Here is a 7,305-nt window from a genome sequence, read left to right as displayed (position 1 = left end):
TAACACAAGATTTAGTCTCTGGCCATCAGAGCCTTTTGACCCGAATTCTAACATTTGCCAAATGAAGGAGTCTGGTTACTCAGCCTCTATCGCCAAGCAACCACGTACTCATAGCAATTATTATTTTTTTGACACGAAAATCAACACTTTTGATGAAAATCCCCGGTTACGCAGTAGTAATGACTATCGGAGTACAGTCAACTCTTATTCACAATCGAATAACACAAAAACTTAAAATAACACAAAAATCAAAAGAAAATTTGCATCAACTAGCCTCATTTTCAAACATGGGGAATTAAGGTTAATAAACGGAGCAATTCACATAAAAATGCCAACAATCATTCCCTATGCCTAGAAAAGTTAACCAAAAATTATAAGAGTAAAACAATCAACGATATTCACCAAAGAGATATTTTTAGATTCAACCACATTAACTTGATACATTTTTATTACTAAAACTTGGCAATATCAGACATAGAGTCAACAAACCAACATCGAGTCTTGGCATGCACTTACAAGCTAATTATTAAAAAGGAAGAAAGAAATTGAACAAGAGGTGGACAAATAACAAACTAAAAATAAAGAAAAAAATCTAAAAACTCAAAACTAAAGACACTAGCACCATAACTGCTCCATTCCCCTCACACCTAAATCCTACATTGTCCTTAATGGAGGAAATAAAGCAATTTAAAGCGAAGAGGACAACGAAACTTCCCTCTCGAGTGGCTAAGGGGTAGGCGGAAATGGTGGAGGGAAACTGATGTGATGGAAGTACGCGGCCAAGCTCTGAGACATCATAACTCAATTCAACCAGCAAATGCAAAATTCTGTCCACCCAAAATCTCAACAAATGGCTCCAGTTGGCCAGTTAATGCCTTAACTCATAATCAACAATTTCAACAATGACAGCTTAGATATTTGACAATAATAACTCAGCCAATCAAATAGAGGTACCCAATTGAGGTCCAATTACCCCAGCAGCACCATTGGTGTAGCAAACAACGGAAAAGAAATCACACACAACCAATACCAAATCACTGATAAACCAAAATAACAACTAACATTGCCAACAATTGAGGACTGAGTTACAAATACCTCCATTGGTCGTCGAGGGAAGAAGCGGGAATGGAGGAGAGGGAGAGAGTGGCGCGCGAATAGCCGTGCGATGGGCTGTCGTGGCTGACTGCTGGGGACAGAGAGAGAGGCAGAGGGCAGCAAACTAGGGAAATGGCCGCGAGGCTACTGAGCCTGGAAAGGGGCAGCATAGCCTACGAGAGAAGTTGGCAGCCACGTGTCGCGACGTGCGGGAGTGAGAGCACTGGCGGCTCATGTCGCTGCGGGAAGAGGAGGCGGCGGATGAGCAGGGGAAGAAGAGGAGAACGCGCGCGAGGTGGCACTACAAGAAAATTGGTCATCAGTGACAACTTTTCTCTGTGACGAAAAAAAGTTGTCACAAAAGTGGGTCCTTTATTGACGACTTTCTAACTCGTCACAAACCTCTAATGGGAGCCAACTCATTTGTGACGACTTAGAAAAGTCGTCACTAGTAAATTCCCGCCAAGATTTAGCAAGAGCGCGGGAGTGTTTAAAACACACAATAGTGACGACATTAAGAACATCATCACTATTGCTTGGCCTATTTATGGACGACTTTTTGTTGTCGTCACTGATCACTAAAAAAAAAAGTTATTAGTGACAACATTTTGTAGTGATGACAATAATTCGTCACAAAAGGAGCTTCTTTAGTCGCGACACCTAAAGTTGTCACAATTGCATCAAAGCAACTAAATGTTTAGTGACGACCCGTTCTTTTCGTCACAAACTACACTGCAAGAAATATGGTCATTAGTGACAACATTTTGTAGTGACGACAAAAGTCGTCACAAAACGTGGTTGTTTAGTGACGACAAGGAAAGTTGTCATAATTGCTCAAAGCAACTAAGTCTTCAGTGACGACCTTGAAAAAGTTGTCACTAAAATAATCTATATAGTGACAACTTCTAATATCGTCACTGTCACATTACCGATTTGGATTTAGTGACAAGAATTAATCGTCACTGTTTAAAGTACTTATTTCTAAGTCACTTTCATTAATTCTATTGTGCCACCCTAACTTTTGCGATTTAGCCCCAAATGTTGTAAAAAATTCCATTAATTCCATTATGATACCTTAACTTTTACAATTTAGCCCCATATGTAGTGCACCGATTTCTTTAATTCTATTATTACTCCCTAACTTTTGTAATTTAGCCCCATATGTAATTCACCAATTTTATTAATTCTACCATAGCACTCTAACTTTTGCAATTTAACCCCCATATGTAATACACCAATTTTATTATTTCTATTATGGCACCCTAGCTTTTACAATTTAGCCCCTATTTTTTTATTAGGAAATTGCGAATGGTATCTTGATAAACTATGCATAAATATTTTATAATTTTCTCAAACTTAAGTAATAATTTGTTATAAACTCTAAAGATATATCTTTCATTACAATAGTTATAAGGCAGGCAGGTCTTTTTATCAATAGAATAAGAAATTTATGCCAAATTTATCCTTTGTACTACATGCCAAGTAGTATTAGCAAAGGAATAACAAAGTACTACAAAGTAATTAACAAAATAGCCTTCAGGGAGTGTAGTTTATGGGCAAATGAGCATTATCTATTCAAAGTACCAACTTTTTATGGGCATTTTACTCTCAAACATATAATTTATGATAAATTTATAAATGTTTGTAAGTAAAATTCAAAAAGTGTTACACTGATTTCTTACAAAATGAAAACTGGCAGGTTATCTTTTCAACATAAATTAAATTTTTTTAAAAAAAGAAATGGCCCATAAAGTACCAACTCTTTGTGGGTTTCCTCCATTACATGAACAAATATTCTGCTCTTTATGGGCATTTCACTCTGAATCATTTAATTTATGTTAAATACATAAATGTTTGTAAGTAAAATTCAAAAAGTGTTGCACTAATATTTTTATGAAAGGGAAACTGGTAGGTTTTGTATTTAACATAAATTAAATATGTGAAAGCAAAAAAAAAAAGAAATTACCCATAAATCTATGTCTTGCAAATCTATACTAGTAAAATAGTTTCAAACAAAATTAAACATTAAAATAAACTGTAATTTATACACATTAAAATATCTGTAATTTATACACATTTTGCAACTACTACTTTGTGTTTTCTCTGTAATGAATTTTTTAACTATTGAGAACTTAAGTTTTGTCTTGCAAATCTATACTAGTACAATAGTTTTAAACAAAATTAAACATTAAAATAAATGTTTGAAAAAGAACAAAAGTACATTTATCACTTGTAGTAATGTAACAAAATTTTCTCAACCATTATCAATATTTTTACAAAAGTATTAAAAACTAGCAATTGACAATATTAAAAACTAGCAATTTAATTAGTGACGACTTTTCTTGTCATTATAATCTTGAATAAATTAGTGATAACATTATGTCATCACTAAATTTTCTTTGATTTTGACTTAACAATAATGTCTTATTAATAGCATTTGATTATTTTTAATGAAAGTCTGTTATAACCATAGAATTTGACTTTCGTTATTTTCAATTAATGATGTACTTTAGTGCTGCAATTATAAAAAATTGTAGGGCTAAAATATTTGCAAATTATAAAAGTATATTTTCACTTATATGTAATTAACAAATTTTGCCACCTATATTGATGAAAATTTGTGTTTTTGTACTAAAAAATAAAGAATAATACTATAGCAATAAAATCTATGCTTCAAACCAAATTAAAAATAAAAAAAAAGCATGATGATTGGTCTCAAATGTTGGGAAAATGATTATTTTTATTGAAACTATGTTATAACCATATAATTTGAGTTTAATTATTTTCAATTACATGATGTTCTTTAGTGCTGCAATTATAAGAAATTAGTATAAAATATTAGCAAATTATAAAAGTACATTTTCAATTATATGAAATTAACAAATTTTGCCACCTATGTTGATGAAAATTTTTATTTTTTGCTAAAAAATAAAGAATAATACTATAGCATTAAAATCTATGGTTCAAACCATATTACAAATCCAGAAAAAAACATGATTTTTGGTATCAAATGGAGGGAAAATGAGTGAAGTCAAAATTTTTTTTCCAAATCTTTTGCCCCCTCTATTTATGTCGAGGAAGAAAAGGGGGACGTCGGCAGGGGAACGAAGGAAAAGACTAAAGTTTCATTTGGGGGCTGGTGATTGAGGAAGTGGAACCAGAAACAGAGAAAGGTCTTGGCCTAGAGGGGACACAAAGAAAATACAGAGCAACAGCCGCTCATCGGCCATCACAGCGCGCAATCTCCATAGCTGCCGTCACTCTGCTCTCATCCAATTTCCGCCGCCTCCAAGTTCCGCCACGGCACCTCCATTTCGTGCGCCGCCTAGCTGCCTGACGCATCTCCCCTTCCCGCACGGCCTTTCTCTCTCACTGTCGCTCCTCGATTTCATGTTGCCACCCACCACTGGCGCCCAGCTCCAGCGCGGCTACCATGGCAGCTACAGCCGCCTGATCATTCGTACCTTCCTTCGACCATCACCATCGCCTGCAGACTTCGCCAAGCAAACGCTGTAAGCCGTCTGCCTTCTTTGAATTTTAGTTTTCCATTTTTAGTATGAACATTGAAAAGTCTCAAAGCATGTTTGCCGTGCGTTTGTTCAGTGCCAACTTCATGTTGATTGCTAACGATTTTAGATTGTATGCTATTGTATGTTGTTTGGACTGAAATCTCTTGTGTTTTGACAAATTTTGGGGGGCTAATTACAGTCCTAATTGAGCAAAAATTGCTGGATCCTTCTATGCCCATGTACTATTTGTTAAAATGCCCGAGTGAAGGTCTAAATAGAAGATTGATGCCTAATCTGCTTGGGGAAGACGATCGTTTGCTTAAATTTGCAATTCCGGTCATTCCATTTTCTTTTTTGTAATTTAGCCCCAGAGTTCCTGAACTTCGTAATTCGACCCTAAAACATCCATAATTCTGTTAGTTTGTCATATTCTGTTTGTCAGATGTATTCTGTTAGTTTCTCATATTCTGTTTTAATTTATTTATCTTCTTTTACTGTAAAGGCTCTGCTGTTAGACAGTTCACCAAACCAGCTCTTGGCTAAACAAATAAGATATTGATTTCAATATGAAGATTAACGTGCATTTCTAGTTAATAAAAATAAGTTGTATTTAATGATAAAACACTAAAGCTATTAAAAGATTAGTATTAGAGACGGTCCAGGTAGACTGATTATTGTAGGTGAGTTCTGGTTTAGAAGTTTTGAAGTACATTTGGAATCCCATCAATATGTTTCAAAGTTGTGATTTGATCATCCTTGTTTTATTCTTTTCCATGTTTACTCTTTTTTTTTGTGTGTCCCCCACCCTCCCCCTACCCCGGCGGCGGACTCTCCCAGTGGGGGAGGTGGGATTTAAGAAACGGGGAGGGGGACGGGGGGATTGGGTTCCTGGGGCCTCTACCTTTGTCATGTTTACGTAAAGGTGAGGCTTTTGCTGTATACATGCCGGCATGGTGGTTTTTATGGTGGTTGGTAATTCTTTTTATTGTCGTTTGTAAGCGCAAGGACGAGGACTAGAGTTTCATCTGTTGAATAGTTATATATAGGGCCTCTGACTTTTTTATTTTCGCTAAACAGATTTTTGATGTAAAAGAGTTGTTCTTACTCATTCCAACTAGGCAAGACTGTTTGTCCATTATCTGGACTCTTAAAGAATGACTTGTTTCTTTGAAGTTGTGAAGTTACTGGCTTGCAATTATGAGTAGCCACTATACAAGGGAGGAAGATCAAAACTGATGATATTGCATTTTCTAACAAAAAGGATAATTATTGTTTTATGAAGGTCACATCTGAAGATATTGTATGCTGTGGAAAAAGAAAGAAAAGCTTTATAGTAATTACTGTTCTTTTCAAGCTGAAGTATTTCTTTTGAAATACTCTCTATTTTTAAAAAAAATGAACAGTAGCCCAACTGACTCTGTATCAAGATTTGCCAAAGGCATGCCACCCAAAAAATGCATTTCGCAATCAAATATATTTCCTGGCGCTGTTGCTATCCGAACTATTTCCAGGATTAGATGTATGAATTATTCTACGATACTTAGCTTTGGAATGTCCATTGCTGTGCTTTATACTTTTTTTTTTAACTATCTTTGGATGGCCTTGGAACACTGCAACATACAGACATGTGCTTGCTCATACTCTTGTAAAAGCTGTTCCCCAGTTAACCTTTGTTTACCTTTTTTTTTAAGTTCCGTTCGCTGGAAATCAAAAATCGCCATTACAGCAGATATTTAGCTATTGAATCCCGTCATTTAACATCATCTATTATTCTCTATTATTGCCTTCTTGCCTGTTGTGAGAGCAGTGTCCTGGGAACATTTTGTTGTTAAATTTGTTTGATAGCTTCATGGAAGTTTTTTAGTCATAGGTTTCTTCATTTTTGCATACCTTCTATCAATAGTCGACTTAGATGATCAAGTACTATTATTTTTGGAAGCCAAAAATATTTTCCCACTTCATCTTGTCTTTGTTGAAAATTTTCATTTCAGCGTGTTAAGGTTTATCGGCTGAATGATGATGGTAAATGGGATGACCAAGGAACCGGGCATGTTACTGTTGATTATTTACAGGTCTGACTAGTTCCTTTATTAAGTGTTATATTTCCCGGATGGTTCATGTTTAGAAGCTCTACTATTCTGCAATCATGGTTGTTTAATTGTGGAACAGAGATCGGAAGAGTTAGGTTTATTTGTTATTAGTGAAGAAGATGATGAAACATTACTTGTGCACCGGATAAGCTCAGATGACATCTACCGCAAACAAGAAGGTATCTTCTTGTTGAAGTAGCCATTGTCATGTTTTTCTCAAATTTCTTCATTGTTGTCTACCCCAGCTTTTAATCTCTTATATTTTTAGATACAATCATTTCATGGAGGGATCCTGAGCATGCAACAGAATTGGCCCTTAGCTTTCAAGAAACAACTGGTTGCTGGTTGAAGAATGTTGAAGACAAAATTGCCTTTTGCTCATGGAGTGGTTCATTTAGATGTTCTTCAATTTCTTAAACTGTGATTGCTTTTGTAAATGTACCTTATGTACAAGTGATATTTTGGACAAATGTTATTTTTGTAGGCATTAGTTGGGTAATGTACACTTGAATTTGGCATTTGAGAATGCTATATTATTATCATGTAATCTAATGCAAATACTTTTGGTTATCAATCATTCATGTTTATTTGTATGGTTTGTTTAAAATCAA

At 35.1% G+C, this 7,305-nt stretch overlaps 1 long non-coding RNA gene across 1 annotated transcript; it reads left to right on the top strand.

The window, feature by feature from the left end:
• The first annotated feature begins 6,559 nt into the window (after positions 1-6,559).
• LOC113779163 lies at positions 6,560-6,974 on the top strand. Its single transcript, XR_003469444.1, has 3 exons — positions 6,560-6,676; positions 6,774-6,873; positions 6,963-6,974. It is a non-coding gene; the product is annotated as an uncharacterized LOC113779163 (long non-coding RNA).
• The last annotated feature ends 331 nt before the right edge of the window (positions 6,975-7,305 follow it).

The sequence above is a fragment of the Coffea eugenioides genome, chromosome 8 (genome assembly GCF_003713205.1).
Source record: "Coffea eugenioides isolate CCC68of chromosome 8, Ceug_1.0, whole genome shotgun sequence".
Taxonomy (NCBI): domain Eukaryota; kingdom Viridiplantae; phylum Streptophyta; class Magnoliopsida; order Gentianales; family Rubiaceae; genus Coffea; species Coffea eugenioides.
This window is presented reverse-complemented; position numbering and strand designations above follow the sequence as displayed.